Source organism: Ornithodoros turicata, chromosome 1, assembly GCF_037126465.1.
Source record: "Ornithodoros turicata isolate Travis chromosome 1, ASM3712646v1, whole genome shotgun sequence".
In the NCBI taxonomy this organism is placed as follows: Eukaryota; Metazoa; Arthropoda; class Arachnida; order Ixodida; family Argasidae; genus Ornithodoros; species Ornithodoros turicata.
In genome coordinates this window covers 218,074,805-218,085,133 of record NC_088201.1, presented here as the reverse complement: position 1 = coordinate 218,085,133, position 10,329 = coordinate 218,074,805, and the positions used below count along the sequence as shown (strand labels likewise).

At 46.0% G+C, this 10,329-nt stretch overlaps 1 long non-coding RNA gene across 1 annotated transcript; it reads right to left on the bottom strand.

Moving 5' to 3' along the window:
• Positions 1-4,943: 4,943 nt before the first annotated feature.
• LOC135376655 (uncharacterized) lies at positions 4,944-6,821 on the bottom strand. Its single transcript, XR_010417784.1, has 3 exons — positions 6,652-6,821; positions 6,355-6,493; positions 4,944-5,674 (listed from the first exon to the last, which is right to left on the bottom strand). It is a non-coding gene; the product is annotated as an uncharacterized LOC135376655 (long non-coding RNA).
• Positions 6,822-10,329: the final 3,508 nt, after the last annotated feature.

The window sequence follows — 10,329 nt, the reverse complement described above, 5'->3', positions numbered from 1 at the left end:
ACTGCTACGACGTAAACCCGGACGCCTGGTCCTAAACGTTCTGCAAAATTGGCATTGGCTAGGACGCGATAAGAACGACCGAGGGCGAACTCGAGCACTCCTTTCATGGACCGGGCTTCCTCTTTCACTTGTTAATTCTAGCTTTTCTACGACTTGATATGTTGACGCTGGAAAGGTTAACGACAATCTGCCAGCAGAGAACGGCCAGCCCGAGGCGGCGATGGGGGATGATCCTCGTTTCATTATAGGCAGCGGCGTTGCCCGCTGACAGGAGCACGTAAAAAGCCAGGAATTTGGGCACTGCTACGACGTAAACCCGGACGCCTGGTCCTAAACGTTCTGCAAAATTGGCATTGGCTAGGACGCGATAAGAACGACCGAGGGCGAACTCGAGCACTCCTTTCATGGACCGGGCTTCCTCTTTCACTTGTTAATTCTAGCTTTTCTACGACTTGATATGTTGACGCTGGAGAGGTTAACGACAATCTGCCAGCAGAGAACGGCCAGCCCGAGGCGGCGATGGGGGATGATCCTCGTTTCATTATAGGCAGCGGCGTTGCCCGCTGACAGGAGCACGTAAAAAGCCAGGAATTTGGGCACTGCTACGACGTAAACCCGGACGCCTGGTCCTAAACGTTCTGCAAAATTGGCATTGGCTAGGACGCGATAAGAACGACCGAGGGCGAACTCGAGCACTCCTTTCATGGACCGGGCTTCCTCTTTCACTTGTTAATTCTAGCTTTTCTACGACTTGATATGTTGACGCTGGAGAGGTTAACGACAATCTGCCAGCAGAGAACGGCCAGCCCGAGGCGGCGATGGGGGATGATCCTCGTTTCATTATAGGCAGCGGCGTTGCCCGCTGACAGGAGCACGTGAAAAGCCAGGTATTTGGGCACTGCTAAGACGTAAACCCGGACGCCTGGTCCCAAACGTTCTGCAAAATTGGCATTGGCTAGGACGCGATAAGAACGACCGAGGGCGAACTCGAGCACTCCTTTCATGGACCGGGCTTCCTCTTTCACTTGTTAATTCTAGCTTTTCTACGACATGATATGTTGGCGCTGGAGAGGTTAAAGACCAACTGCCAGCAGAGAACGGCCAGCCCGAGGCGGCGATGGGGGACGATCCTCGTTTCATTATAGGCAGCGGCGTTGCCCGCTGACAGGAGCACGTAAAAAGCCAGGAATTTGGGCACTGCTACGACGTAAACCCGGACGCCTGGTCCTAAACGTTCTGCAAAATTGGCATTGGCTAGGACGCGATAAGAACGACCGAGGGCGAACTCGAGCACTCCTTTCATGGACCGGGCTTCCTCTTTCACTTGTTAATTCTAGCTTTTCTACGACATGATATGTTGACGCTGGAGAGGTTAAAGGTCAGCTACGCCGATTTCCCGATGTGTTGAAACGGTTGTGATATTCAGAACGAGCACATCCAACTGCCCCCGAAACGCACCTTCGTTTCTCAATTTTGTCTTCCTATTACGAAAATTAATTCATCAAAGAAACCAAAACAAGCCATGGGCGCAGCCATTTTTGTGACGTAGATGGGATAAACCTGCTCCATCTACGTAGATAGAGAATCGTGCGTCTGATTGGATGAAAGCTGAGGCTTTCTCTGACTTCCCTAGCGTCTTCTCCCGTTTGCGAGGAAATCCAGTTATGGCCGCCGGCTACGATGAGCGTTTCGTCCGAGGTAATCCCGAGAACTATTGAACGATTGTATCAACAACCGCGAACTCACCTCAACATCATTTTCGGCGTGAAATTGTGATTATGTGCTCGAGAACTTCGCAGTTCAACCGTTCAGCTGCCATTCACGTCAACCCGTTTGCTGCTTTTACAAGTGCTGGAATGGGAGCGATTGAGCAACAACGTGAGACTTGGTGATTGTTTGAGAATATACCTGCAGAGGACTGGTCTTCAAAGAAAGAAGGCCGTATTTCTGCCCATGCACATCGTGCGATTGCCAGGCTTGTTACGCGAGATACATATATTGTGCAGCATCATAGCGCGACTGCAATGAACGACGTAGGAATGTATCGTGACCACTCGAACTGCATTCGTTGAATCATTCGTCGGTTATATGAAAGTGCTCATCAGAGCTGCCCCGCACAAAAAGTGTTGGATGTAGTTTTGTAGTGTGTTGTTTATATCGTAGAGCGCATCGCGGCATGTAGGTCGAGAGCCCTTATACGTATTTTTTGCATGTTTACTTGAGTGTGCGCATTGTTCTATACCACACAGGCCATATTTCATTCATAATAGTTTCGCAAATAAACACGTACGGGTTGATCTCATATTGCTTTTGAGTTAGGCATAGTGTCTTCAGATCAGGGTATGTGTATCCTGTTTGCTGGGCCCAACAGATGTTATTAAGGGTAGTGCAACATTTCCCACTTCTTGAACCATGCTAACATTGCCAGAATAAGGAACATTACACTGTGCTGTGTATTCTACACTCAGTTGTCTCGCGAGGTAAACCCCCAATTATTATATTGGGTACTCCACATGTTCAACCAGTCAGCACTTCCCATATCCTATTTTTTTTAAAACATGTGCTTAAAATTGCACAACTGCCACTCAAGTAACTTTGCCACCAAATTAGTCAGTGACAAAAGGTATATGTACTTTATCACAAATTTATTAACCTTGGTAGAAATGGTTGATGGTGTCCTCTGCCTCGTACGGTGCACTTCATAGCAAAATACACAATAGTCCAAATGTTTTCCTTGTCCACAAATGCCCTGTCAAAGCTGAAAGACTCTTATCAAAATGGGGAAGCGGGCTTGCTTGTCCAGAGAAACAAATATGAAACTGCAGTGCTCAACGTAAATAACTGCATGCTCAGCAACTAAGGCTGGTGATGCCGAAGACCTAATATTTCTAGGTTAAAGGGAACAATAAGAAAAGACCGCTGCAGCGTATTAATGTTGTTTCAAAAGTATAACACCACAAAATTTGTGAGAGTCAGTTGGTGTATTTAGTGATGTTGGTCACCTCCTGCACCAATTTTTAATAAGATTCAAATGCGTTGCTACCAACCAGGACCTAAGCCTGACCTATGATCTAATAATAATAATAGTATCTATCTATTACCTATATGGACCTTCACCACTAGTTTGGTCTAGGTTTCACACGTGGCTTCTAGTGAAATTCGAAGCTGCTCTGTAGAGCTGACAGGAGACTTGCAGAGTAGATAATTTTTTATTTATATTTTCCAAAGAACATGTAAAAAACAATGTGCTGTACCGACTGTATTCAAAGAAATACAAATATACTTTGTTTTAGCTATGTGCATATTAGCAGATTACAGATGACCGATGACACACAATGGGCGTCAAGGGTGAGAACATAAGAATGCTACCACTGCAGGCACTGTCCTGAAATTCTAAGTCACCATTTGTCAGAAAGCAATGACCACGCACAGCCTAAGGATCATATTGAGCTCCTTCCATTATTTTTATTAACGGCATGTTGGCTGCCATCCAGTCCATGAAAGTGACCCTTATCGTTGAAAGAACGGTTCAACAGCAAGCGAGCTGGTGATAGTGTCCATGATGGCGAGACCTGAAGAGGAGATACAAGAAGGGACATAAACACGCTATGTTGAGACATTGTGTATGTCCCTTCCTATCCCTCGTGTCAGGGTTTTTCGCTATGGACCTTCATGATGTTTCCTTCGGCAAACTTTACATATTTTTATGTAGAATTGTGAAGGTACAGCCAGGCGCTGTTAGCAAATCACACAGTACTTTTCTTGAATCAAGAATCCATGGAAGGTACACAGTCATTTTCAGCATAGCACACATCTATGGGACATGTTAATCACTTTGGAATGTCACAGACATGTCATGGAGGCTGGCACATGATTAGTGGTGCTGAACAGACAATTATTTGTCATAGTTTTGGCATAAAAAGTAGTTTTGTCACCTGCATGTTGAAACAGATGTATCTCTACATACTTTGCCATGACACAAATATATGAAGCAACAAATGTACCCTCTACTTTATTATGGTTATTAGTCAACACTGCCAAGAATGTGGGAACACAGTCTTGTACCACCTACACTCTTCAAAATGACCTTCACACACGACACATTGTAGGTCAACGAGACTCCAGAATGATGTCCTCTCCCTCCCCATTAGCTGAAAACATTTTTCTACAACCTTGCATAAGGGGAAGTTAGTACAAGAAATGCACACATTCCTTTTTTGAGCAAATCAGTATTCAGAGCGTTACCATACTGTGGTTGGCCTGCAGTGCATTACGTGGTACAGCACACACTGTAAAAAATTTCACCGTAGAACATGTCCCCCATTCTAATGACAGTCTTCTCCAGTTTTTCAAACTGCCATTTCCCATAGTGCTTTATGGTATGACACAGTATTTCTAAACCTTTATTGTAGTTTACTGGTTGTAGCAGAAAAAAGACACCACTGTTTCCGATCACAGGACGCAAGCCATAAGTGCTATACGGAAACAGTACATGCTGCTCTCTAGCAGTTGTTTGTGTTTGAACATGGTATGGTGCATGCAGGGTAAATTCCATGGTTAAAATATCCGAACGTGAACAACTGTTAGATTACATGATGTAGAATGCTCTATAGTACAGTAAAACCTCCAAAGTCAGACACCTGCCTACCTCGGACAACTCCCCATGATTTCATTGCACGGGCAGGCTCCCATTGAAACTACATGGGGACGAAATTCTCTATGTCGAACACCTCCCTATCTTGGAAGTAGGATAGGGTTTTCCCTGCAAAGTCGGAGAAAACTCTGGTCAAATTACCTCAATATCGGCCCATCTTTGCACCAAAAAGTCCCAAAATGAGCCAGTGGCCTTGACTTTTGCCCCTTTTTTCCCCTATACTGGTCTCAGCATTTCGTTGCTTTAGTTTTCAGAGTCCAAAAAAAAACAAGTGCTGTCAGCCTACATTGTAATTCTTTATGTGAGCACTTGTCTTCAGTTTGTCTAGAGCCTTTGAACAAACACTGCACCAAAGCTATGAGAAGTGGGCTGACGCTTCAGAGACAAGTCCTTGCTGCTCGAAAAGCTCTAGAGGTAATGCCATTGAGTAGAATCTGAACGGAATTCAATATACTAAAATCAGTAATAATTATCAGTGAAGAGTGGGTAGAGGTACCACTACCAGGAACCACCACAAGGTACCACTAAGGACCTTAAATTGAAGAAGGGGGACATTTCTCACAGCTGTGATCTCTTCTATTTTTTGTTGCCGTCATATTCTGTAACTCGGACACCTCTATAAGTAGGAGACGCTTCGGCTGCACCGCGGGTGTCCAACATAGGAAGGTTTCACTGTATTTGTGTTCCGTGTCATGTGACCACAAACAATATATGCTTTTGCTCATGCTGCACAGCACAGGCAAATTGATCTGCATGTGAGGATAATAACATGAAACCCGAGGCGCGGAGGAAAAGGCATGACTTTACGGTCTCTGTGTCAGTTGTTTCATGTTGTAATTGCGTACCAGCTGGCCTGTACCTGAGAATAGGTTTGATGCATTGTACACGCACCATAGACATGCAGTATGTGGTGTGTTGTGATAGTAATGCCAATTGAAGAATAATGCTCCAGGTGGATTGTTTCGGTACAATCTTGAACTATGCATACCAAGGGGTAGGGCATCTGCGTGACAGGTTTACCTGGAAGTAAGAACGTAAATGTTAGCTGAAGTCATTGAATAATTAACATTATCAATATACTGCTGCAGATGATACAAACAATAGCACACAAGATGCTCCGATATGTTCTGCAGGAATGACTCTGTACTCACAATATTAGTACAGCAGCTACAGAAGGGCATAAAACAAGTTTTTGTATACATGATACCACTTGAATTCAACAAAAGCTTCTGCTGCACTGCCAGAACACCACGGCAGACAGATTTACCTTACTTCACCTGAGAAAAAGTATGTACTGTTGCACACATGATGCTGTTTGAATGTCTTGGAAAACATAATTTATGACCGAAAGACATCAACTGGAAGATTTCGATTTACCTTAGTCAAAACTGAGAAAAAGTATGTGCTGTTGCACGCATGAAACTGCTTGAACTGCCCTTGAGCGCTCTGGAAGAACACCTTATTTGTGACCAAAATACAACAGCTGAGCCAACACTGAATTTATACCTTACTCAAAATACACAAGATGTGCTGCCGTGCATATGATACGATGATACTGCTTAAATGTACTCTGAAAGCGCTGGCACCTCAGGCATGGTTGCTATAAGCTAGCGAGCAACTGCAAGGGTATACGAACACAAGAAGTCGAGCACAAGTGATGGAATGCACTTGATTAATCGGAAAATGAAATGTTTCAGTACCAGGTGTCACTGTTCCGTCAACAAAAACAGATGAACTTTGAAGGGGCGTCTGGTTGGCACTGGTGACAGCCTTCAGCTTGAACCCCAGACGGTGATAGTTGAGACGAGGAGTGCAAGCTTTTCGGTGGTGCCAGAATGCCTGCGAAATCATTTAACAAATAAGGCAATTCCAAATCTGTACCCGCTGGGGCGTAATCTCTAAAGGATGAAGCAGTAACTAACAGATAGCGTATTTTTCTCTTCTACGTGATGCAATTTGCACCGCATGACTGACTTGTCTAACATTACGTGTCTTACCTTTATCTGCTGCCCAGTCCTGCCCCTGCAATCTCCTGCTGCAGGTAAGGTTGGCACAGCATCCCGGACGAGACATCTTCGGCTTCTTGTGAAAGAAGTTGCGCATTGCTTCCGTAACATTCGTATGAGCCAGATGAACTGATCAAATCGCTGCTTTCGAAGGTGGCACACAGTCGAGGTTGTAACCGATCGTTGCAGTCAATAGATTTCTCTTTCGCCTTTCGGAAAATTGTGGTTTGAAACACTGGAACTGCATGCTGAAGTGTTCTTGCAGACGGGAGCAAAATGCTCACGCATTGTCGGCACGCAGCACACAACACGAACCACACCTGTACTGGCCTAGCAAATGCTTTGCAGTCGAAGGAAGCAAAACTCACGTTCCTCGTGGGTTTAGTGAAGTCCAGAAATATACTGGCTCCCTAATAGCGAACTGTTTATCACTTCCCCAATGTGAATCTGCGCAGCAGACGGCTCGGCAGAAGAAACTAGCCGGCTTGGCGGAAGAAACCAAGCCAAAAGTCATGCCAAGCCGGAGCGCGGGCAGACCACGAATGTGTCGTCGACACAGGGTTTGCGGGCCACAAGACGGGATGTCAGTGAAACTAAAAATTCACTTTTTCGGAAAACCGCGAGGAGTTTGGGATAACTATTTTGCATACATAATCAGTGTTCCCTTATGAACACATCGTATGAGTACCATTCCATTCTGTAACACTCGAAAATCGGCGTAGCTGAGCTTTAACGACAATCTGCCAGCAGAGAACGGCCAGCCCGAGGCGGCGATGGGGGATGATCCTCGTTTCATTATAGGCAGCGGCGTTGCCCGCTGACAGGAGCACGTAAAAAGCCAGGAATTTGGGCACTGCTACGACGTAAACCCGGACGCCTGGTCCTAAACGTTCTGCAAAATTGGCATTGGCTAGGACGCGATAAGAACGACCGAGGGCGAACTCGAGCACTCCTTTCATGGACCGGGCTTCCTCTTTCACTTGTTAATTCTAGCTTTTCTACGACATGATATGTTGACGCTGGAGAGGTTAACGACAATCTGCCAGCAGAGAACGGCCAGCCCGAGGCGGCGATGGGGGATGATTCTCGTTTCATTATAGGCAGCGGCGTTGCCCGCTGACAGGAGCACGTAAAAAGCCAGGAATTTGGGCACTGCTACGACGTAAACCCGGACGCCTGGTCCTAAACGTTCTGCAAAATTGGCATTGGCTAGGACGCGATAAGAACGACCGAGGGCGAACTCGAGCACTCCTTTCATGGACCGGGCTTCCTCTTTCACTTGTTAATTCTAGCTTTTCTACGACATGATATGTTGACGCTGGAGAGGTTAACGACAATCTGCCAGCAGAGAACGGCCAGCCCGAGGCGGCGATGGGGGATGATCCTCGTTTCATTATACGCAGCGGCGTTGCCCGCTGACAGGAGCACGTAAAAAGCCAGGAATTTGGGCACTGCTACGACGTAAACCCGGACGCCTGGTCCTAAACGTTCTGCAAAATTGGCATTGGCTAGGACGCGATAAGAACGACCGAGGGCGAACTCGAGCACTCCTTTCATGGACCGGGCTTCCTCTTTCACTTGTTAATTCTAGCTTTTCTACGACTTGATATGTTGACGCTGGAGAGGTTAACGACAATCTGCCAGCAGAGAACGGCCAGCCCGAGGCGGCGATGGGGGATGATCCTCGTTTCAGTATAGGCAGCGGCGTTGCCCGCTGACAGGAGCACGTAAAAAGCCAGGAATTTGGGCACTGCGTCGAAGTACCCGGACGCCTGGTCCTAAACGTTCTGCAAAATTGGCATTGGCTAGGACGCGATAAGAACGACCGAGGGCGAACTCGAGCACTCCTTTCATGGACCGGGCTTCCTCTTTCACTTGTTAATTCTAGCTTTTCTACGACTTGATATGTTGACGCTGGAGAGGTTAACGACAATCTGCCAGCAGAGAACGGCCAGCCCGAGGCGGCGATGGGGGATGATCCTCGTTTCATTATAGGCAGCGGCGTTGCCCGCTGACAGGAGCACGTAAAAAGCCAGGAATTTGGGCACTGCTACGACGTAAACCCGGACGCCTGGTCCTAAACGTTCTGCAAAATTGGCATTGGCTAGGACGCGATAAGAACGACCGAGGGCGAACTCGAGCACTCCTTTCATGGACCGGGCTTCCTCTTTCACTTGTTAATTCTAGCTTTTCTACGACTTGATATGTTGACGCTGGAGAGGTTAACGACAATCTGCCAGCAGAGAACGGCCAGCCCGAGGCGGCGATGGGGGATGATCCTCGTTTCATTATAGGCAGCGGCGTTGCCCGCTGACAGGAGCACGTAAAAAGCCAGGAATTTGGGCACTGCTACGACGTAAACCCGGACGCCTGGTCCTAAACGTTCTGCAAAATTGGCATTGGCTAGGACGCGATAAGAACGACCGAGGGCGAACTCGAGCACTCCTTTCATGGACCGGGCTTCCTCTTTCACTTGCTAATTCTAGCTTTTCCACAACTTAATATGTGTCCTTGTCAGCACACATTTCAGCATTTTGAGTTTACATTTCTGAGCTTAAAGCCACATCTTTGTATCACATCTTTGTGCACAAATTTCAAGTATACAATAATATGCCATGGAAACGTGTGAGACGACGTGACTGTGCATGTATAGTGCGATACCTAGAGGGTCAGAGCTTTTTCGCTTCAGCAACGCATGTGAAATTTGCCTCTAAAATTATTTTACATGATTTTTTTTTTGGCTATGTGGTAATCAGCTGTGAGAAATCAGATGGACCAACTGCAACACAGGCTTGGAATCTTTGTTCATGCAACACATCTAACCAAACAAAAATAGGAGTCCACGATAGTGAAACCCTGAGACGAGGGACATACACACACAATGTCTCAAACACAGCTGAAGGGTTTATTCCCACAAAAGATACTCAACATACAGAGCCAGAAAGTGAGTCGCTACAGTAAAGTTACCAGCTTCCTCAAGACCAGAAAAAAGATGACTGAGGGATCTCTGACACAGTTTCCACAACCCAGTATGGAGAGCGTTTCCTTAAAAATCCCCTTCTGTCGGTTACCCTCTTTCGTCATCACAACAGCATCCTTCCACAACGGACAGCTACCCTTGCACATTTCGAAATGTTTCACAATTTTGGAACAGTTATCATTATTTTTTATTTTCAATTAATGCTCTCTTATAGCTGGTCATTCAAACATCGCGTTGGCTGGCTAGTGCAACAAAAATTGCATCCAAGAGAAATCTGATATGCAAATTCGATTGGTCAGAACCTGTGTCAGCAAACCATCAGTGACCATCCCTGCGGCCTTTAGGAAGCTGGTCACTTTTCCGTTGTGCTTCGCTTTCTGTCTGTGTGGTTTGAGTATGCTGTGTTTGAAGTGTGTGTTTGATATGTTGTATGTGTATGTCCCTTCTTCTCCACCGTCTTGGGGTTTCGCTATCATGGATACTTATTACCAGCTCACTTGCTACTTAACCATCCTTTCACTGTACATAAGAGGAGCGAAAAAAGTAAGTGTTCCTGTATCTTTTAGTAGTTTTTGTCTTTGTTCAAGACAAATCATAGTCCAGGGTACAAACCACCTTCTTTCACCATTAATTTCTTAGGCTTTGTGTGCATTTGTCCTTTCTATGTGTTCCAGCCTGAGAACATCCAT